The 24,601-nt window shown below is 37.2% G+C and overlaps 1 non-coding gene across 1 annotated transcript; it reads left to right on the top strand.

The window, feature by feature from the left end:
- The first annotated feature begins 11,155 nt into the window (after nt 1-11,155).
- On the top strand, nt 11,156-11,274 carry LOC150097184 (5S ribosomal RNA). Its single transcript, XR_016549754.1, has one exon. It is a non-coding gene; the product is annotated as a 5S ribosomal RNA (ribosomal RNA).
- Nucleotides 11,275-24,601: the final 13,327 nt, after the last annotated feature.

Genomic DNA, 24,601 nt, shown 5'->3' with positions numbered 1-24,601 from the left:
GCTCCGATCACTATTCTTGATATTTACCCATAATGTGAACTTAGCTCCTAGGAGCTGTATTACTGTTCAACATTATGAGAGGAGGTCACTACCCAGACCGGTTTCAACCTTATGTATAGGTGAAGCGGGCTCTAAAAATAAGACGATCCCGAAATATCGCCCAACTCAGCGTTGTTCCACTCGATGACAGGCTCTCCCCGTCACCGAGAAGAACTTCTCAGCATTGGCTCTACCCAGTGGCAGGCTCCACCAAGCAGAGCCATAATCTCAGCGGTGGCCCACTCAGAGACAGGCAAAAACCTACCTCCAAGTGGGGCCTCTCAAAGCCAGATCCTCCCCGCAGCGGTTTCCACACTCATTGGGGTCTCATCAGTGAGTAGGTAGACCTAGTTAATACCAAGTTTGTAGCGAACAGAACTTACAACCCTTCTATGGGTATATTGCCGAGAGGTGTCCTAATAAATTATTTGACATATGAAGAGACAAAGGCTTCAATTCGGCGACCTACTCACTGATGAGACCTCAATAAATGTTGAAACCGGTCTGGGTAGTGACCTCCTCTCATAATGTTGAACAGAAGTACAGCTCCTAGGAGCTAAGTTCACATTATGGGTAAATATCAAGAATAGTGATCGGAGCTTACGCCACCTTAGACATCAGTTGCCTCAGCTTGCACTACCTTAAGGGTCAGTTGCTGCAGTATCCAGGTATTTGCTTACGCTTGGAATCGCCGAACTTTATATAGTTTCTACTATATTCGGCATGAAACTCTTTGAGTTTCTTATTCGGCTAAGAAACGATATGGGATATATATCCCTTAACTTAAACAAGTTATATGTCGCAGAATTGAAGCCTTTGGCTCTTCATATGTCTAATAGTCTTATTACTTATTGAACAGCCTACAAAATATATGCTAATGTAATTAAAATAGAATCGTGAGTTCAAATGTATTATATTTTATTATATAAATATCAGCATTTTTATATTTTGAAAGCGTGTAGTTTAGACACACACACGAGAGAGAGCAGGGGGAAAAAATGAGACAGAATCGTTAAGATTGCTAAGAGAGAGAGAGAGAGAGAGAGAGAGAGAGAGAGAGAGAGAGAGAGAGAGAGAGAGAGAGAGAGAGAGAGAGACAGAGCAATGGAATGCAGAATAAATCCTTCGTTCTAAAGTTGCCACTGTAGATCCAGTGAAATAGGCGATCGATACTTATTGAGAAAAGAGATGCATAAATATTGACTGGTGCATAAAATACAGGTTCGTCTGGCTTCTGCATGCATAAATAGAAGTTGCCTGTCTTTGCTTAAGTCCGCAGATAAAAAAGCAACGGAACAAAAATATTGACTACCCAAGAAGCATTTTCTTCCACTCGTATAATAGAATTTCCCAGCGTTTATATCTTTCCACTTCTCTCTCTGCTTTGTCGACTTGCACAACCTGCTAAGATATTGCAAAGTCCAAGAATCGTACACATCTACGATATAGCCAAGTACTGTACTTTCATTGTTTTTATGACTTTTATGAAAGTACATGCGTCCGAGAGCTGTAACTTTTACTGTTCCCGCTAGTCTTTTAATATTAGTTGGGAGTACAAAACTGTGTCGCTGCCTTGCTACGGCAAGGCGTCAACTACAACTAGTAAGAGGGTGACCATGTTAAGCCTTTATCACTTTTTTTTTTTTTTAATCTGGCTAGAAAGCCTGGATGTTTTCAATGCAATTTCCATATTGAGTAGTCGATATTTAACTTCTATTGTTTGAAACTGATATTTTTATTCTACATTTTATTTTATTTTATTTTATATTTCATTTTACATAACATATTTTTATTTTTATAAATCACAGTTTAGTAAAAGTTTCATAAGTAAATCAAACGTTAGTGGAAAGAATGTCTTCCACTAAGCAAAATACTTGAAAAAACTCTATTTATTAGAAAGAAATATCCGTGAGATTTTTTTTTTTTTACCTGTTATTTAATGTTTTAAACTTCAGGTGGCGCTTATAAAATCGCTGTGAAAAACTACTGAAAGAAACATGCGTTGATAAAGTGATAAAACTTGGACTGTGACGTTTCCTTCACCAGGAGCGAACATTCTTGGCAAATTTCCAACACATCGGAATTTTAATTTTTGTAAGTTTATTTCACAAATCATTTCTAGTAGGACAGCAACTTATTCCATAGTCATTAATTATTTGTGGAGAATTCAGCTATTTAAAAAAAAAAAAAAAAAAAAAAAAAATACAATCACTCAGTGCGCAGCTGGGCCAGTCGAAGTCGTAAGAGAAATCAATGACCAAGGCCCATTTTTATCAGCGGAATTATTAGTGAACGTCGTGAAAAGTAGACGAGGTGGAGAAAACCAATACTTGAGTAAATTGAGTATCTCCGGAAGGGTTTAGAAAATCTATATATATATAAAAAATAATATTTCCTTATTGGATTTTGGAAGATAGAATATTTATTTGCATCTTTCTGAACGTTGTTTAAATAATCAGAGATATTCACCTGCACACGAAAGACTGGACTGGGACTTGTCAAACTGCTCTCATCGCATACTCAGTATGTAAATAAAAAAACAAAAATAAAATAAAATAAAAAAAAAACTTATATATGATGATTAGGTAGTTTTTTTTTTTTTTTTTTTTTCTTTCGATATCTGCCTACCGTCCAGGTTTATACTTTTTCGTGCATGGTAGTGAGATTAAAAAAAAAAAAAAGAAAAGAAAGAAAGAATGTCATTGTAAAACTATTCTGAGAACGTCTACAATGTGATAAATAATAAAAATGGTTGATCCCTTATTACCGAATTCCGTGTACCATCTTTTAAAGTGGTGTGTTGGATTTAAAAAAAAAAAATACACTGAAAATAAGTGATCTCTTTCTTTAGAATTAATGTCACGATTGTGCAGCAACTGTATTGTTTGTTAATTGTGTGGTCAGTGGCTGGTTAGTCTGTTTCAGAGAAAAAGAAGATTCGTTTCCGAAAGAATATCACCACCAGAAATGTTCGGGACTTGATTACTGAATTTTAGTTGATTTGACCCACAACAATCTAGGACTTCGTGTGTGTGGTATTCTTTCTTGACTATTATGTATATAAACTATTACACTTTTTTGTAATGTTAGTCAAGTGGCTTTTAATTTATCGTCCTACATGTTTCGCCGATTTTTCTATCGGCATCTTCAGGGAATACAAACTAGTAAGCTATATGAAGGTAACAGACTAGGTTATAACTGATGGTTCTAATTCATACAAAATTTGGTATTGTGCGAGACAATGCGCGTATCTCGGGAACCTGATTTATTTGTTATGAGACATGTAGGACGATAAATTAAAAGCCATTTGACTAACATTATAAAAAAGTGTAATAGTTTATAATCTAGGACCTCATTACATGCCTTATTAAGTAGCTCAGACGTGAATATATTTCACTCACAAAACTTTGTTTGACTTACTTGGGAAAAGGATTAAAACCAAGTATAAAATTTCGTGGTATCTTTAACGTATAATTAACCAGAGGTAAAAAACATTCTACATCTTTCTCTCATCCAGAGATTTTTATTAATAAGATCAAGCGCCTTTTGTCTACCTGTTTGTTTTAGATGTGTACGCGTTTGCTTTAGACATCTAAAGCAAACGCGCAACTCTACCCCTTCATCGACAGAGGAAGCAAGCTGGATGTACGTAACAAACTGCTTATATATAAGATGGTAATACGCCCGGTCGTCACTTACGCATCTCCTGCTTGGAGCCATACCTCGAATACAAACATTCAAAAACTGCAGACAATATAGAACAAATGTTTGAGTATGATTCTGGATGCCCCGTGGTTCATAAGAAACTCCCAGATTCACAAAGAAGGTCAACATTCTTTATATTTCCTCCTTTCTTCACGATCTAGCAGAAAAGTTCTTCATCAAGGCAAGTAATCATCCAAACCCTCTGATCAAACAAGCTTCGGACTACAATAAAGCGAAGACGACAATACACTTCAGATGAAAAATAACCAAAAGTGATATTCAACTGTAATATTGACTCTTAGTGAAAAGATAAATCCTTTTTATCACTAATGTATCTTTCCCCCCTCATTTCAATTGTATATCTAAAAAGAAAATCCTTTTTTCTCTCGCCAGAAAAAAATAGCCGTTTGGCTTTTCATCTTAGTTATAATATGTTATAATATAATATAGTGGCACACCTGTCTGGCAATCCTATAGCGAAAGTATGTAAGTTCTTTTCACTTAAACTCTGATATTCTAGGTCTAGCTACTCACTGATGAGACCTCAAAAAAGGTTTGAAACTGCTTTGGGTAGTGACCTCTCCTCATAATGTAAAACAGTACTACATCTCCTAGGAGCTGTGTGTTTTTACATTATGAGAAAATATTAAGAATAGTGAGGGATCTTGCTCCACCTTTGCAACGAGTTGCCCTGGTGTGGCACTACCAAGTGGTCACTTACGCTTGGATCCGCCGACAGTTCGTCGGCATGAAACGTTCAGATCGTAGTTTTCGATCTTAGTTTCGCTTACTGGCTGAAAAACAATAAGGGATTTTTATCCCCCTTAACTTATCAACCTCCAGAAAAAAATAGCCTTTTGGCTTTTCATCTTGGTATATATATATATAAATAGTCCATTTTCGTTGTCTATCTTCCGATGTATATTTTATCAAGTTTAATTTAAAAAAATGTATCTATCTATCTATCTATCTTTAACATATAATACACCAAGTTAAAAATTCTCTGTGTGTATCTGTGTGTATATATGTGTATATATATGTGTGTGTGTGTGTAGAAAGTTTTTTACCTTGGGTATAATATATGTTAAAGATACCAAACTTTCTACATCTATCTCTCATCCTGAGATTTTTATTTAATAAGGTCAAAGCACCTTATGGCAACTTGTTTTGGTAAAATACTTATAAGCTCTGTATTACTTAAAACTTAGTATTTCTTAGCCTGGCTCCCACTGACGAGACCTCAATAAAGGTCGAAACCGGTCTGGGTAGTGGCCCCCTTGCCTTTAATGCATAGCAACATACATCTCCTCAAGGAGATGTGCTTTGCATTAACGGTAAATACTAAGAATAGTGATAAGAGCTTTACCCACCTTTACAATGAGTTGCTCTGGTGTTGTACCATCTTTAGACTTGAACTATGTTTCAGGCGCAAACTTAATTGTTTGCATACTTGGGATTAGGAGTTGAAATAACCAAGTTTATAAAATAACTTGGTTATCCTAATATACAATATCCCCAAGTTAAGAAATTAATTATATATATATATATATATATATATATATATATTATTATTTTTCATAAATAATTAATTTTCATGAATAATCACAATATATATATATATATATATATATATATATATATATATATATATATATATATATATATATATATATATATATATATATATATATATATATATATATATATATATATATATATATTGTGATTATTCATTTTTACTCGGTAGAAAATATTATAAATTATTTTAAATGACTGATACCGAGAGATAAAGAGATGACATAGTTTATTAAAAAAGACACTACTAGTTTACTAGTTTCGTTGAACAAATCAACTTCTTGAGGTATCACAATCAAAGAAATATACAAAAATAACAGAGACTTTAAAATTGCATTAACAGTACTAGTCAAAAAAAAACAAAAAAAAACAGTAGTACATTTTGAAAACAGCAATGCGAGCTTGAGTTCCAAATAAAAGTTGACTACGTGCTGTCACGAGTGCGCCAGAATTGAACAGAGGCAATGTGTGCGTCAGAAAGATTGAAACTTAGGATTGCCTTAGACTCTTCCCATATAAATAACTCCCTAAGTTTCAATCTTTCTGACGCACACATTGCCTCTGTTCAATTCTGGCGCACTCGTGACAGCACGTAGTCAACTTTTATTTGGAACTCAAGCTCGCATTGCTGTTTTCAAAATGTACTACTGTTTTTTTTTTTTTTTTTTTTTGACTAGTACTGTTAATGCAATTTTAAAGTCTGTTATTTTTGTATATTTCTTTGATTGTGATACCTGAAGAAGTTGATTCATTCAACGAAACTAGTAAACTAGTAGTATCTTTTTAAATAAACTATGCCATCTCTTTATTTCTCGGTATCAGTCATTTAAAATAATTTATAATATTTTCTACCGAGTAAAAATGAATAACCACTTAATTTTTTAACTTGGGGATACTGTATATTAGGGTTACCAAGTAATTTTATAAGCTTGGTTATTTAACTCCTAATCCCAAGTATGCAAACAATTACGTTTGCACCTGAAACAAAGTTCAAGTCTAAAGATGGTACAACTCATTGTACATATTGGTGTTGTACCATCTTTAGACTTGAACTTTGTTTCAGGCGCAAACTTAATTGTTTGCATACTTGGAATTAGGAGTTAAATAACCAAGCTTATAAAATTACTTGGTAACCCTAATATATATATATATATATATTTTTTTTTTAATGAAAAAAAAAATTAATATAATATTTATTTTATTTTATTTAATTTTTTAAATTTAATATTTATTTAATATAAATATTAAATAAATAAATAACCGAGTCAATGATCATTCTGTCACACACACACACACACACACACACACATATATATATATATATATTAGGGTTACCAAGATTTACTTTAAAGAGAGAGAGAGAGAGAGACAGACAGATAAAAAGAAAGAAAATGTGATGGAAATGGAAAAAGAAAACTAACCAGTAAATCAACAAAATACATTAAAATAAGAAACTACAATCCGAGACAAAACTTTGATAAAAATAGATGAGAGAGAGAGAGAGAGAGAATGTATATTTCTTTAAGGTAACAGTGTTTGTGTTTCAAGCCAGTGATGGCCGATTTACTGAAGACATTAATTTTAATTGCGAGATTTAATGAACAAACCAAAAAAAGCAATCCTCCGAGAGTTAATTCATTATACCCCTTAAAGAACTGTTTCCCCTTAAGTGGCTCGAATAAAACACACCTCCTTTCAACTAAGCGTCCGATGCAAGTCAGCCCATCCATTATAATTACACTTAATGATAGCACCGCTTACTGAGATCGAGACGGCACTGCACGAACAGCTGAGATCGTTTAACGTCTCTGTAGGCAGTAATCGGACATTGGAAAATGCAATAAAATCTCAAAGAATGATGAACAGCACTAAAAAAGACGCACAGAGACACACAGCGGATATTTTATGCTTTGTAAGCTCCACTGACTCAAAAGGTATTGTAAGCATACGAATAAACATTGTCGAGTGATTTAAAATTTTCTACAGTTATTTTGGGGTTTTGCATGCATTCTTTCGCTTTGCCTTGTCTTCAAAATCTGTCTAAAAAATTTTGTAAATAAATACACGAGTCTTCGACTAATATTAATAAAGTAGCGTACCTGGCAAGAGACATTGGCGTGTTTACAAAGTTAATGGAGATTAAATATAAATTTATTGCTTTTAATAAAGCAATGACGTACCAATTAGCGGCAATTGCTACAAAAATAACTGCACTGAACAAAGCACATATGTTTATTAGCATAATTGCTATTTGCCGAGACCAGTGATGATATAACAGGGCAATTAACGCCTGGTTGTTGGATTGCGATTAACGATTAACATTTTTGCCATTAAGGGTGAAGTAAAATGCTTTTCATACTCCCCGCTATCTGATAGGGAAACAGTGAGTGGAAACATTTATGAGCCAATTGGTCGCCCTGAGCGGGCTTGAAGATTAGACATCAGAATTGAAGTTTAAGATGGCTTTTGGTCTTTTATGTTTGAAGTAATCCGTTGCTTCGTAATTTGCAACTAGATGAACTAATTTGTGGGGTGTACAGATGCTGGAAAGTGTAAATATAGGGGACATCTGTGTCTCGATGGAGTTGCACATTTCTTATGAACCGTGGAGCGTTTAAGATCATACGTAGACATTTATTTTGCACTCGTTGTAACTTGAGAATATCAGTATCAGCGGTATGGCTCCAAGCCAGAGAAGCGTAAGTGAGTATAGGACCAACCATCAGTTTGGAGATAAGTAGTTTGATTCTGGTGTTCAGCTTACTGTTCCTGTTGATTACAGGATAGAGTTGGGCAATGGTTTTTGATGCCTTTACACAGAGAGCCTTGATATGGTAGCAGAAAGTTAGTCTTCTGTCCAGTAGTACACTAAAGTATTTGACTTCTGTTTGCCACGGGATTTTTGTGTTAAGCAGGAGGAAGATGCCCCTTTAGGAAGCATCGGTCTTCTGGTGAATAGCGTGGCTACGCTTTTCTGGGGACTCACTTGCGTCTCCATTTGGAGAACCATTTTTCAATCAGTAGTAGATGTTCTTGTAGTTTTTTGATGGCAAGATGCCACTGTTGAGATCTGGCTAATATTGCTGTATCATCCGCGTAGAGGACCATGATAGATGACAATGGATTGTGAGGGATATCACGCATGTATATGGAAAACAGAATCGGTGCTAGTAAGGATCCTTGTCGGACTCCAGCAAGATACGTTTCTGTGTTGAAACTGCACCATTGAACTTGATTTGCATGCGCCTTTCAAAAAAAAAAAAAAAAGGTATGATTTAATTAGGTGAACCATTTCCAATGATTTTCCAGTTGAGATCAGTTTATTCAGTAATCCGAAATTTTATCAAATGCATGGCCATGTCAAGGAAAACGGCCCCAGTGCATTGATGCTAATTGTATCCAATTGAGATATATTCGACTAGTCTATGTATCTGTTGTGTGGTACTATGGAATTGACGGAACTTGTGTACGGAGACTTGGAGTCTGGTAAGAATAACTTCCTCCGCAATTCTACCCAAATTTGAGATGAGGCTGATTGTCCGATAATTGAAGGCAGGAGCGTGTCTTTTCTGGTCTTATGGATTGGAATTATATCCGCCACCTTCCAACAGGAGGGAAAATGTTTCAAACGGAGGATGGAATTAATTATGGTGGTCAGATGTACAATAGCTATACGATGCAGAAGCTTTATCACATTGTTGGTGATGCCATCAGGTCCAGGAGCTTTTGGTTTTTTATTTTCTTGATTATATCATATATTAATGCTGGTGATGTGGGTGCAATTTGATTGAAACAGGTTACAGAAGATTTTAATGAACATCTGACATATCGATGGATCTTGTAGATGTGATTGAAGTCTAGATATTCATATGAGGGTTTGGATTACTTCTCTAAGTTTTCTGCTATTGCTTCGGCTTTATCTGCATCAGTGTGGATGAAACCTAGAGCTGTTTGGAGAGGGGAAAGAAATTTGTTTTTGTTTTTGATCTTTCTGATTGTCAGGAGAGATAGAAGTCAATCTTTCTTCCGAAAGTTGACTTCAATGTGCTTTAAGGGCATCTCTCGGTACCAGAGCGGCTCGTGCATAGGCACTGTGGAACTGCAGCATTCCCAATTTTTTTCGATATATAAATATATTTATTAATTTATTTATATTTGCTTGTAATATTTAATTTTATCATCAACAATCCTATACAATTCTCTTATTTTGTATAAAAATAATAAAAATCCATCTTGTAGCACTTACGAGGACAAAGGACGCTAGCAGCACTCTGTTTACCACAGTGTCATATTGCTACGCACGCAAGCATATGCACGTCATAGTGAGATACGAACTATTAGCATAATGCGGCACTGTCAGTCGCGCAGTTCCACTGTTGTTTATATGTAGTTTGCGCCAGTAGTAGAGTGTCCGTAGTGTTTATCGTGTTTACTCCGTCTCTTTAAATATTTGGACATTACAATTAAAGACAACATTTGTTATAGTTTTTATTTTAGAACATTATTGGGGTTATGATAGTGGATTTTATTTTTAAGTAATTTTGAATTATACTAAATCGTATAATTTTATCGATAATGAACAATATTTTTTCATGAAACAAAACAAGAATATATTTTATTTTTAAGTAATTTTCAATTATACCAAACTGCTGTCATTTTGAAAATGAATGTTATGACACAGGTGTCATATTATGACGTACTTGAGGACAGAAGATGCTGACTCACTTCAGCATGGCAACGGCTTTCAGGGACAAGTTTCGGTAGGTGTCCAACGTGGACTGCACCACATCCTGGAATTTTTTGTTTTCTTCAATTATTTGTTCTTGCAAAGAGGTGATTTGGAGATCCAAGTAAAAAGATCACTTTGATCCCTTTCGATGTCGCGTATCCACCCTAAGTCTCGCGAATTGAATTCCATGCATCGAAGTGCGAAGCAACGCTGTGAACACCGATGATAATGATTAAAAGGTCATTTATAATATAAAATGTCTGCATTTTATATTATAAATCTTTAATAGCAAATTTGAATGACTGCGAATTAAGTATGACATTAGATAAACACTTTTTTTAATTAAAATAAAATCGACATGTAGTTTCTAAAAATATACAGTATGTAACTGTAGTATTTTATTATGTCGCCATATTGTTGTTTACGTTGCACGCAGTGGGAGCTAACGGTCAACTCATAACAAGCTATCGGGTAGAGTTAAAAAAAAAGAAAGTATAAATTACAGTTTTGAAAGTGCATCAAATTGCTGATCGTCTTCTGCATAAATTTTCAGGTATGCTTTTTATGTTTAATAACAAAATTTAATTAGTAATGTATCCATGTCATTTGTAGGCTAAATTTAAAATACAGTAGGTAAAAAGGATTAACATTTTTATACATATAGTTTAGGCGTTTTCTTAAAAAAAAAAAAAGAAAAAAATAACACATGTGTCTGCTCAAATATGCATCAGATTTTTATTTTCTCAACATTTTAAAACTCTAAAATTTCTGTTTCTTTTTTTTTTTTTTATCTGAAAGAAATAACGTTAGAAGTGTTTTTTATTTTGACATACCTGCCTGACAGTTACCTACACAACAAACGCTATAGATGTCATTTTGCAGCTGCTCTTCCCTTTGTACATATTCTATTGAATTGCACTTTAGATGGAAAGAATTATTTGTATATAAATACTTAAAGGTCATAATATCGTAAAAGGACTCTTAAAATCTCATCAATAATATTTATTTTTATTTGAATTTCATATTCAAATAAATAAAAATGAAACTGTAAATGAATCATAATGTTAATTCTGCTTATATATCCGTTTAACAGCATTTGAAAAACAAGCCAGCGGCCAAACTACGATGAATACACCGGTTCTCGTCTGATCACCGAAGTTAAGCAACGTTGGGCTCGGTCAGTACTTGGGAGGGTGACCACCTGGGAACACCGGGTGCTGCTGGCTTCTCATTTTTGTTTTCCCGTTCTTGTTTAATTTGCCTTAATTTTTCTTTCCATAACACACCATTAGAGTACGAAAAACTCTGAAAATACTTAGTTTTCTGATGTTAAATCATATTGTACACATACCGACTAATGATTTAAAAACCTCTATGCAGATTGTATTAAGATTATTATATTTAACAGACTCGTTTAAAGTATGCTTCAATAAATCTCATCTGTCCTCACAGTATGATTTCAGAAAAGTAGATTAATTGCAAAATCGTTATAACGAACCTCGTGAAGGCGTCCGAGTGAAAATCAAATGCCACGACGTCCTCGCGTCTGCGCAATGGAAGCTTTCGCCCTCCCTTTGAAATCTACATTCAAAAACAAACGCATGAATTATTTCCAGGGTTCTTCCTCCTCGATGTGTGTGTTCCTCCAGTCGGCAATTAGAGTCGAACTTAGAACCGGGGGGGGGGCTCGTGCATGGGCACTGCGGAACTGCAGCACTCATAATTTTTCTTGATATATAAATATATATTTATTAATTTATTTATATTTGCTTGTAATATTTAATTTTATCATCAACAATCCTATACAATTCTCTTATTTTGTATAAAAAATAATAAAAATCCATCTTGTAGCACTTAGGAGGGCGCTAGCAGCACTGTGTTTACCACAGTGGCATATTGTTACGCGCGCAAGCATATGCACATCATAATGAGATGCGAGCTATTAACGTAATGCGGCACTGTCCATCGCGCAGTTCCACTGTTGTTTATATGCAGTTTGTGCCAGTAGTACAGTGTCCGTAGTGTTTATCGTGTTTACTCCGTCTCTTTAAATATTTGGACATTACAATTAAAGACATAACATTTTAGAACATTATTGGGGTTATGATAATGGATTTTATTTTTAAATAATTTTGAATTATACTAAACTGTATAATTTTATCAATAATAAATAATATTTTTTCATGTAACAAAACAAGAAGAATATATTTTATTTTTAAGTAATTTTGAATTATACCATGTTTAATTTTTTAAACATGATAAATATAATAAGAATTTAAGACGTACTTTCCAATGTTTAGGACTTTACATTATATAAATAAAATATTACAAAAAAAGTAAAAATCTCATCTTTAATCTACAGAAAAATCTGACATTTGATATTTGATATTAATGGCTTTAGGGGTAAAGCAAGATGCTTTTCATATTCCCTATATGAAAGGGGATATGAAAAAATTTTGTAGGCAGTTTGCTCGTCCTGAATGGGCATGGAGATTATGCATCGCTACAGGAAATTGAAATGGCTTTTGATCTTTATGTTTAAATATATCCTTTGCATCGTAGTCTACAGCTTGCTAAACTAGATCGTTGTTGCTACAGTCTTTAGCAACAACGTTTTTAGGAAAAACTTTGTTGCTAAAGATTGTAGGAAAGAGAAAATATATGGCATATTTGTATCTCGATGAAGTTGCTTAGTTCTGACGAACCATGGAGCGTTTAAAATCATTCGTAAGCACTTATTTTGTATACATGCAGTTTGAGGATATTAGTGTTGGAGATATGGCTCCAGGCAGGAAGGAGAAACATAAATGACTATGGGATGAATTGTCAGCTGGTATAAAAGAAATTTGATTCTGATGTTTAGCTTGCTGTTCCTGTTGATTAGAGGATCGATCTCGGCAATGGCTTTAGATGCCTTTGCACACACACAGTCTTGATGTTCTGGTTAAAAGTTAATTTTTTGTCGAGCACGACACCAAGGTATTTTGTTTCTGTCTGCCAAGGGGTTTTAGTATTGAATAGTAAGACGTCTCCTGCTGGAGATGTCGATCTTTTCATGATGAGAATGGCTGAGCTCTATTGGGGGATTAACTTGTAGTCTCCATTTGGTGAAACATTTCTCTAACTTTAGAAAGTTTTCTTGAAACTTTTCAGTAACAAGCTGTGCCGAAGAGATCTGGCTAATAATACTGTATCGTCCGCATATAGGGCCATGATGGATGACATTGGGTTGTGCAGAATGTCTGACATGTATATTCAGAACAGTAATGGAGCCAGTAGCGATCCCTATGGTACTCCGGCCAAGATATGGCGCTGGGATGAAGTAGTATTTATTTTGACTTGCACGCTTCTATTCTGTAGATATGATCTAACTAGGTTTATCATTTTCAGTGAGATACCGGATGAGATAAGTTTATGTAGCAATCCGAAGTGCCATATTTTGTCAAATGCTTTGAATAAATCAAGAAAAACAGCTCCAGTGTATTGACCAGTCGTAGCTGGTGGTAATATATTCAACGATTCTCAGGATTTGTTGGGTAGTACTGTGGTATTGCCGAAAACCAAATTGTTCTTTAGGAAAGATGTTTAGTTAATTTACTGAAGCTTGAAATCGTGAGAGAATGACTTTCTCTGGAACCTTATGCAGGTTGGAGATGAAGGTGATTGGACAATAATTTTGAAGCAGGTGTGGGTCCTTGCCTGGCTTATGTATAAAGATTACATCAATCAGTTTCCAAATGGTAGGAAAATAGTAAAACCTCAAGATTGCATTTATGATTATGGTCAGGTGCACTACAGCTTTTGGGGTGGCAGCTTGATCACTTATTCGTGTGCCATCTGGACCAGGAGCTTTTTTGTTCTTTAAATTTTTTTATATCATATATTTCAGCAGGTGATGTGGGTGCAATATGGTCAGCACCAGTATTAGGGAGTTTTAATGAGTGGTGTCTAACCTGTCTGTGATTTTTATACAAGTGATTGAAATCTAAGTTTTCATATGAAAGTTTGCACTGCTCTTCTAAATATTTTGTTATGGCTTCTGCCTTTTCTACGTCTGTGTGAATAAGGCCCTGGTCAGAAAGTATAGGGGGAAGGGATCTGCCTTTGTTTCTGATACTCCTCAGTCGACACCAGATATAGTGATCAGTAGGTAAGATAAAAGCTAACTTTTCTTCCCATAGTTGATCTCTGTAAGCTTTGAGTGTATCTCTCACTGCCCCAATTATTCTGTTAAGAGCTGTTTTGTCTTGTGGTATTGTGAAATCTTTTCTTTGCTCTGGTTTTTCTCTGATCAAGTTCATAATGTCTTCGGGCAGATGACCAGGCTTGGGGACAGATTTGTAGGAAGTGGCTGCCATTATAACGGAGTTAATGTGTTGGGTGAGGTTTATGACTGCGGTTTCGACATCTTCTTTTAAACTTATATGAGGAACAGGTCCAATGTAATCGCGGAGTACTTTTGACAATCTTTCCCACTATATAAACGAGTGAGAGGGAGGAGACAGGTATTCTTGTTTTCCCGGCTGTAGCACAGTTGGGTTATGATCAGATGACAACTCGTTCAATGATTTTAGGCTGTACTGAAGTTTAATATCTTGCAGGATAGCTATATACAGGATGTTAGCATTGCCAAACGTATTAAGAGGAGTTGGTTCGGTTGAGTTAGGCCTGCCACAACAGCATAGTTGATCTTATGTAGTTAGAAAGGATGCAGCCATTCTTGTTGGTGGTTCTACAATTCCAGGCAGTGTGATTGGAGTTTAAGTCTCCGGTAATAATGATGGACTCTCTAACGCCTGAGATGGCATTTAGATCAGCGTGCAGTAGAGTTTCTAAGAGTGGGTTGTAAGCTGAATAGATTTTCAGTCTGCCAGCCGAGCTAGTGAATACTTCCACGCCTGTGACCTCAAGGTTAGTGGTTGGAGGGTTGTTTACAGAATGGTGTTTGATATAATTTTTAATGTAAATGGCAGTGCCACCGCCTCTATAGTTTAGCCTGTCGGTTCTCTATATGAGATATCCCCTTATTTTGAGGCTGTCCGAGGGTCTTAGATGTGTCTCGCTTATTAGAATAACATCTGGCTGATGTCGATGAGTGAAGTCTTGGAGCTCTAAAATTTGGTTTCTGAAGCCATTTGCATTCCATGCAATGATCTGAAGGGAGACTGGAATTAGTTTGATTCTATTCATCCATAAGTGCTGTGAGGATGGCCTGTGTTTCGCGTAACAATCTTTTAGTGGATGTTGCTAAAGGGTTTGACAGGCTGAAATCTTGTAGCATGTTTGCTAGCGAGGCAATAATAACAGCGGTCAAGTTTTTAGGTGCTGTTGGCTGATTCTGTTCTGGTGTTGACGTTTGAATGAGCGAGATCTGCATAACTTCTTGTCTGCCTTTGGTATTCTCTTCTTGAAGGCCTCTGAGCCTCTGGCTGTGGCGCAGGGGCCTCTGGTATTCGTGTAGTAGAGGAGGAAGACTGTTTGATTGTGTCCAACCTTGTCTTCGGGTTTTGACTATTTATGTTATAATTGGCTGGGTGAGGGCCACTGCAGTTGTCACATTTAGCTGAGGTGGTTTTCGGCTCGGTGAAGGTGTTGGTGGGATGGTTTTCCCGCACTTAAGACATCTGATCTCTGCTCGGCACAGTTTCTGAGCATGGGCAAATTTCTGGCATCCGTGCACTGTCCTGTTGAAGCCCTTTTCCTAAGAGGTTCAGGACCTTAAGTCCACAGATCGATGTCAAGTCATAGATGTTTTTGAAGGCCTGATTGATTTCGACCAAGGCCAAAGGCATTGCGGTCTTGTTCAGCTGTGGTCCTTGGAGGGTGGTAGGTCTTAATAGCAGAGATCAGCAGCGATTTCATCTGTAGATGTGTTCTCAGAAACACCTCGAAGAACCACCTTGAGGTTTTTCTCCGAGCTGAGGGAGAAGGTGTGATATTGTGCACCATTTGAGTCTAACTCTCTGGTCAACCTTCTGTAGTCCATTACTCTGACGGGCTGGATCTTTATGCCATCATCCACATTTTTGGCTGTTTTGTATGATATTTGCAAGTTGGACATGGTTGACCTTATGGACGTCCATCTCCGCTTTTCACGGAGAATGATCGGGGGTACTTTCTCTTTGAGAGAAGCAGAGGAATCCGCGTTGGTGCCGTCCTCATCCATTCCGTTGTCCATGGGTGGCTCTGTGGCTGTTGTACCGCGCGCACGTACTTCTTCAGTCTGGGGAGTGGAAATCACCAAATCCAGCTTCTCCTCCATCTGGGTAGTTTCTTCGCCCTCCTCAACTTGTCCTGGTAAGGAGTAGAAATTAACGATGTCGGGCCACTCGAGTTCGAATTTTCTTACTATCTTCTTGCGAATGCTGAACGCCCGCAGTTTGTTGAGCGATTCAATATAAGTGGCATCTTCCTCCTTCCTCATGGTGATTATGGCACTACAATCTGTTATTTAAGCCAATAATGGCGATTCTAACGACGATATGTAAAGGAAGCAAAAATTAGGCTTATCTGAAAATCCATAATAGAACCCAGTCAATCTTTGAGTATAATCGATCTTCAGTCGACTACTCAAATTCACCAAAAATCTCAATCTTCATTCTTGAAAACTCAACCAAAATCCTTTCAAATCAGCAGCCTTTGATCTCACTTTACTAACATAAGGGGTGAAGCAAAAGCTTTTCATATTCCTCGCTATCTTGAGAGAAACTGTGAGTGGAAAACGTTTATGAGCTAGATGCTCGCCCTGAGTGGGCTAGGAGATTAGTCCTCAGTGTTGAAGTTTAGGATAGCTTTAGGTCTTTTATGTTTGAAATAATCCATTCCGTCATAATCTGCAGCCAGTTGGATCAGTTTGTTAGGGTGCACAGCTGCTTTGAGAAGAATTTGATTGCTATAGTCTGCATGAAAGTGTAAATATAGGGGACATCTGTGTCCCGATGTAGCTGGATAGTTCAGATGAACCACGGGGCACCTAGGATCATTCTGAGACATTTATTCTGCATGAAAGTGTAAATATAGGGGACATCTGTGTCCCGATGTAGCTGGATAGTTCGGATGAACCACGGGGCACCTAGGATCATTCTGAGACATTTATTCTGGATACGTTGTAATTTCAGAATATTAGTATTTGCACTGACTCCAGGCCGGTGAAGCTTAGGTGAGTATTGGACGAACCATATATGAGAAGTTTGATTCTGGTGCTCAGCTTACTGTTTCTGTTAATTAGCAGGTAGAGCCGGGCTATGGTTTTTGATATGTTTGCACAGAGAGTCTTGATATGGGAGGTGAAAGTCAGTTTTCTGTCTAATATTACTCCAAGATATTTGATCTCAGTTTTCCATGGGATTTTTTTGTTGAAAAGGAGGATATCTGCTTTAGGAAGCAAAGATCCTCAAGAGAATAGGACGACTATGCTCCTCAGGGGATTCACTTGGACTCGCTATTTGGTGAAATATTGTTCGATTAGCAGTAAGTTTTCTGGCAGTTTCTTGATGGCTAGGTGCGGCTTTAAAGATCTGGCCAGTATCGCTGTATCATCTGCATATAGAGCTTTAATTTAAGATAATGGGTTGTGCGATATATCATACAAATATAATGAAAATAGGATTGGTGCTAGTAAGGATCCTTGTGGAACTCCAGCCAAGATGCGCTTTTGTGTTGAAACTACTCCACACATCCTGACTTGCATACGCCTATCGTAGAGGTATGCCTTTATAAGATGAATGATTCCCATTGGTACACCATATGATATCAGTTTGTATAGCAAACCATAATGCCAAACCTTGTCAAATGCACTGGCTATATCAAGGAAAACATCCCCAGTGCATTGACGCCAGTTAAAGTCCGTGATGATGTGTTGCACTAATCTGTGTATTTGATGCGTGTTGCTATGAGATTGTCGGAAGCCAAACTGCTCCTCAGGCAGGATGTTTAGTCGGAATACTGAATCTTGGAGTCTAGTAAGAATTACCTTCTCGGCAATTTTGCCAAGATTTGAGATCAGGCTGATTGGTCTGTAATTTTCAGGCAATCTGGGATCTTTTCCAGGTTTATTGATTGGTATTATGTCCGCCAGTTTCCAGTAGGAAGGGAAATGTTTGTAGTGAAGTATGAAGTTAATTATATTTGTCAGATGGACAATAGCTCTACGTGGTAGAAGCTTTATTACTTTGTTAGAGACACCATCGGGTCCAGGAGCCTTTTTGTTCTTAAAGTTCTTAATAATATCATATTAAGATAAGTAAGGATCCCACCTCACCTGATTTCAGCAGGTGAGGTGGGTGCAATTTGAGTGAAATATGTGACAGCAGAATTGAGTGAATATCTGACGTTACAGTGGATCTTGTATATATGGTTAAAATCGAGGTGATGTGTGCAAGTTTACATTGTTTTTCAAGATGATTTGCTATTGCTTCAGCATTATCAGCATCAGTGTGAATGAGACCTGAATTAGTTTGGAGGGGTGGGGGGGAAGAGGTTTATTTCTGTTTTTAATCTTTCGGATGAGATTCCATATGGAGTGGTCATCAGAAGAGATGGAGGTCAGTTTTTCTTCCCAGAGTTGAGTTCTATGGGCTGTAAGGGCATTTCTCACTGCAGAGTTGAACCTGTTCAAGATCCGTTTGTCTTGCGGCACCCTGGTTGTGGTATCTTTTTCTTGCCTTGTTTTTTTCTCTAATCATTCATAATATCTTCTGGCAAGTCCTTGGATTTGCAGGTAGTTGCAGGGGCAGTAACTGCTGCACAGGCTGCTTTAATCTGTTCTGTTAGATTTTTAATGGCTGTTTCAATTTTCCTTTTGATTTTATGATGGGAACAGGAAGAATATATTTTGGAAGTGCTTTGGAAAGCCTTTCCCAAGGAATGAACGAGCGAGGGGGAGGAATAATTTTTCGAGCTTTCCCAATTTTAACGGAATAGGGTTGTGGTGTGATGATAGATCATTAATTGTCATTAAATTGTATTGGAGTCTGATGTGCTGCACTATGGCTATGTCCAACACATCAGCTCGACCATAAGTATTGGGATGGGTGGGATCAGTGGGACCTATCACAAGAAGATTGTTGAAACCAGCATAGTTTTGTACTATCTGTCCATTTTTGTTGGTGGAACGGCTATTCCAGGTGAATGCTTGGCATTTAAATCACCTGCCACAATGATAGGCTCTCCGGTATCGAATAAGGCGTTCACAGCCGAGAACAAGAATATTTTTTGTGGAGGATGATATGCTGCAAAGATTTTTAATTTGCCGGCAGAAATCGCGAGAATCTCAATTCCGGTGACCTCACGGTTGGTGGTAGGAGGGATGTTTATGAGTGATGAGAGATGAAATTTTTAATGAAAATGGCCGTGCTTCCTCCTCTGTGGGACAGTCTATCGGCTGTATACAGATGGTATCCACAAATTTTGGGGTTGTCTGAAGGTCTTTGGTGCGTCTCGTTTAGTAAAAGGATATCTGGCTGATGTCTTTGAATGAGATTTTGAAGTTCTAAAATCTTACTCCGCAGGCCGTACTCGTTACACGCAATGATCTCTAGAGATTCTGGTTTTAATTTGTTACTGTTCATTAGTCGGTGCAGAGATGATGGTTTGGGTATCCTTTAGGAAGCTTTTGGTAGAAGAAGGCGAGGGGTTAGATCTACTAAAGTCCAGCAGCATATTTGCCAAGGAAGAGGTAACGATAGCTGTCAAATTTGGATGTGACGTTGGCTGTTCCAGGGATGTCTGTTTAGGGCGAATTACATCCACATATGTCCTAGACTGTTGTTTCTGAATTTTTCTTTTAGGGGCCTCTGACTTTAGCAGATGGGCTTCTGACCCTTTATGTTGATTTTCAGGAGGCTGAGAAATAGTCTCTGACGTTGGTGTTCTAAGAGAGGAAGAGTACATTCCTTCTTCTGATTTTCTATTTCTTTGATTGTGCACGCCTCCTCTATAGTTGGCAGTCTGAGGCCCGCCACAGTTGGCACATTTAGCCGAGGTGGATTTTGGCTTAGAGCATTTATTTATTGGGTGGCTGACCCCACATTTTAAGCATTTAAATTCAGCCTTGCACATTTTCTGGGCGTAACCAAACTTCTGACATCTGTGGCATTGCCCTGTTGAAGCCCTTTTTCTTGGTTCTATAGTGATTTTCAGTCCACAGATGGACGTCAGATCATATACGTGCTTGCAGGTGTGACTAATCTCTACTAATACCAGTGGCATTAGAGTCCTGTATCTCCTGGTCATTGTGCCGACCTTTATGGGTGGTAAATCTTGCTGGTGTAGATCTGCAGTGATTTCTTCTGTGGAAACATCTTCAGATACAACTCTAATCACTAACTTGCGGTTTATTTCTGATCTTAGTGAAAAAGTGTGGTACTGAATACCTCTGGTATTCAATTCAGCGGTTAACCGTCGATAATTCATCACTGTCCTGGGTTGGATTTTAATGCCGTCTCTGACATTCTTCGCTTGGCTGTATGAGATCTGTAAGTTGTACATCGTAGTCCTTAGCGACATCCATTTATTCTTTTCACGCAGAATAATCGGGGGTATTTTTTCCTTTGAGGAGGTAGGAGAGTCCGGGACAGGGCCATCGTCTTCCATTTCATCCACATTTGGTGGTCCAGAGGCTGCAGTTTTGCGTTTTTTGAAAGCGCGACCCTACTGATAATCGATATGGTCCGTAAGGGGATTATCCTCAGCAGTTGTTGCTATTTCGCTGGCGTTGTCTTGAAGAAGTTCTAAGAGTTGAGCGTCATATGTGTCATCTTCTTTTATTTCATGAACTACAACTTTTCCTGGCTATTTTGTGTGAAGCAGATTTCCTACATGTTTAAATATTGCCAGAAGCTGTTTAAAATTAAGTGCATCCATGGTTAGACCCAAGCCTTGTTCTGTAGAGCAGGACATGTCTTTTCCTTTCCACAATAATAAGTAGACAGTTTCTAATGAAGTGAAAGAAGCAATGGCGATACTGATGGCAGTAGCCCTAGCGTAACTCCCTTGTTTAGAAATTTGTTGACTTACCTACGTAGCTGATTTCTTTGGTCTATATAAAAGACCTCTTTAAGAAACAAACCGATTGATTATAGTAGTACACCTATTTACTACTAGTTAATTGACTAATCAAAATTCCTTAAATCACATTTTATATCAACTATCAAAATCCAAACTCGATCGATACCGCCATCTTTTCACTCTCCCCTATCAAACCTTAGAACTTAGAACTTAATTGGTTGATGGAGTGAGTCCTTGACTCTTTATCCCTTCATCTGGATTTTAGTTTGTGGGTGATGAGATTATTGTGGGTAATTTACCCGCTCATTGTGAGCATTGAGGCTGTATCAGCTTTCTCTTGCGATGGAGGATTTCGGATTTTTATGTTTGAAATGATCTGAGGGCTTGTGGTCCCCTGTCTGTCGAACTAGTTGATTTGGGGGATTATCCGTGATTGTGAAGAATTTCTCCGCAATGCCTGTCATGTAGGTCTTAATATCTGGAAGATTGGCTTCTTGATGTAACTGGATGTTTCTGATGAACCACGAGGCATTAAATGCCATTCTTAGGCATATATTCTGTATTATATGAAGTCTGTTGATGTTGCTTTTAGTTGTGTGATCCCAGGTTGGAGAGGCGTAAGTTAGTTTCGGTCTGATTATTGATTTGTAAAGGAGGATTTTGTTGCTTATGCTTAGGAAGCTGTTCCTATTTAAAAGTGGATATAGCTGTGCTATTGTCTGACTTGCCTTAGTGGCGACACTATCCATATGAGACTTGAAGTTTAGACGCCTATCAAGATGAACTCCAAGATATTTGGTAGAATTGTGCCAAGGGATAATTTTACCAAAGATTTGTATGCTTGTATTCGGTTCTGCTTTACGTCTGGTGAAAAGTACTGCAGAGCTTTTGTTTGCATTGATTGCGATATGCCACTTGGTGTACCAATCCTCCAATTCATTGACTGCTCTCTGCATCTTGATTGTGGCCAGGTGTGGACGGAGGGATTTGGCTATAATGATTGTGTCGTCGGCATACAGAGCGGTGATGGATGGGGTCAACTTGGGGAGATCTGCTATGTATATGGAGAAGAGTAGGGGAGGTAGCAGAGAGCCTTGAGGGACTCCGGCCGTGATTCTCCTCTCTGTGGATCTGATCCCGTTGAGTTTTATTTAAAATTTTCTGTTATTTAGATATGATTTGATAAGTAGAACTGGTGGTAATGGAATACCAGCTTCGTGTAGTTTAAAAATTAGTCCGTGATGCCACACACTATAAAATGCTGAGTGATGTCCAGGAAAACTGCGCCAGAGTGTTGGTGCCATTCATACCCTTGGGTTATATATTCGATAACTCGGTAAATTTGTAGCGTTGTGGAGTGATATTTCCTAAAGCCAAACATGTTCATCTTGAATGACATGGTTGATATCTGTTGCCTCTTGAACCCGTATGAGAATAGCACGTTCGGTTATCTTACCTATGCATGAAAGAAGGCTGATTGGTCTGTAATTTTCAGGAAACTGTGTACTTTTTCCAGGTTTAGGAATTAGGAAGACATCGGAAATTTTCCATCGCTCTGGGAAATAATTTAACCAAAGGATGGCATTAATGATGCCATTCTTCGGTTAAATGGTTAATGGCTACCAGATGCATAACCCATTTGCTGGGAAGTAGCTTGGGCACCTTGTTTGTTATTCCATCTGGTCCCGGAGCCTTTTTGTTATTTAGTTTTCTTAAAATCTCATATATTTTTGTTGGTGACACGGATTTGTTGTTGGATTGGTGTGAGGCATTTTGAGTTATTTTACGCTCTTGGGTGTGGATTTTACTTGTGAAATTTATATCTGTATTGATACAATTGGGGCTGCATTGTTTTTCTAAACTGTCAGCAAATGCTTCAGCTTTTTCCTCTTCGTTGTAGACAACACCAGATTCACCTTGGATTGGAGGAAGTGTAAAACGCTTTGAACGGAGTGATTTCTTCATTTTCCATATTGACTGATCCTCTGTGTTTAATTGGTGAATTTAGTTCTCTGATATTGTCTTCTTAATCTGTTTTTCTCTTGGATAAGACGTTTTATATCCTCTGGGAGTTTATTTGATGGTTCACATTTGGTTATATTTGTTACCTGTATTATAGCTGTCAGCAGTTGTTTTTCAAGAGTTTTCACAGCTTTTTCTATATCTTCGGCAGATGTTATATGCGGTATTGGACCAAGATTTTCCTGGAAGGCTGAGTAAAGTTTTTCCCAATTTATAAATGTGGTGGTGTTTTCCGTTAAATCTTGTATGGTGCCTAGTTGTAATATGATGGGGTTATGATCAGAACTTAAGTCGTTGATTGCTTGTATCTGATAGCTGTGCGCTATGTTTTTTAATACTATATATAGTACATCAGGACGTCCGGTTGCTCCTTAATGTGTGGGTTCAGTAGGTCCTATTACTGTTATATTTCTTGAAGTGGTGTAATAGTTGAGTATTCTTCCGTTAATATTTGAGTTTCTGCTGTTCCAGACTGAATGTTTGGCATTAAAATCTCCGGCTATAATCACTGCTCTGCCTGTATTTAGTATCACATCTAAGTCAGATTCAAGGAGTTTTTTTATTTGGGGAGTTGTAGGCTGCATATATCGTAATGCTGCTTGTGTTTTCCATATGTATTTCTATTCCTGCAGTTTCCATGTGTTCTGTTTGGGGTTACATAAAACATAATTAAATATTTTATGTTTCTTTTCACAAAGATGGCAGTGCCTCCACCTCTGTCAAAGCATCTGTCTGTACGGTAAGTGCTACCATAATTCTGATTTTGTCACTTGGACGATTCATTTATGAGGATGATGTCTGCTTGGGTTTCTGCTGCAAACTCCTGCAATTTGATAGATAAACCATTAGCATTCCATAAAACAATTTGTAGCGATTTTGGTTTTCTTTTAGACTTATCCATTAAGAATTTCCACAAGGGGTGATTGTGTGTGCCTTAAGATCATATCCTTGGCTTCTTGAGTTGGGTTGGTTTGTCTGAGTTCAGCAAGCATCTCACCTAAGTTCAAATCTATTAGTCCTTATAGTTCTTATAAGGACTGGCTAAAAGGGACGAAGCGAGAATGCTTTTCATATTCCCCGTTATCTGTATCTGTAAAGGACAGTGTAGGGATAAGGTGTTATTGCTATTAAAGCTCTGATAATGGCAGGAGGGTAATAGCAATAGCCGAGCCTCAGTTAGAACTTCATTGGCTACAGCATTACCCTCCAAGGGTATATTAATCACTGCATCTCCAAGTTCAAATCTAAACTTGTTTTTGTCATTATCTATACATTTATTCTGATTTAAAAAAGGTGTTGGAGTGATTTTTACTATCTTTTTTATAATATCAAGAATAAAAACTTAATATATTATATATTAATTTGTATTGTTTGCGCGCATATATTTCATAAATTCATATAATTTATACCTGGAATTTATAATAAATAAATCTAAAATTCGGTTTTATTCATTATATTTTATTTTCAGCATATGAAAGTTAAGGGCAATTGACACTTCACGAAGCCGCTAAAAAAAACACGTTT

The sequence above is a fragment of the Typopeltis vanoorti genome, chromosome 17 (assembly GCF_054136105.1).
Source record: "Typopeltis vanoorti isolate ZY-2024b chromosome 17, IOZ_Tvanoo_1.0, whole genome shotgun sequence".
Taxonomy (NCBI): Eukaryota; Metazoa; Arthropoda; class Arachnida; order Uropygi; family Thelyphonidae; genus Typopeltis; species Typopeltis vanoorti.
This window is presented reverse-complemented; position numbering and strand designations above follow the sequence as displayed.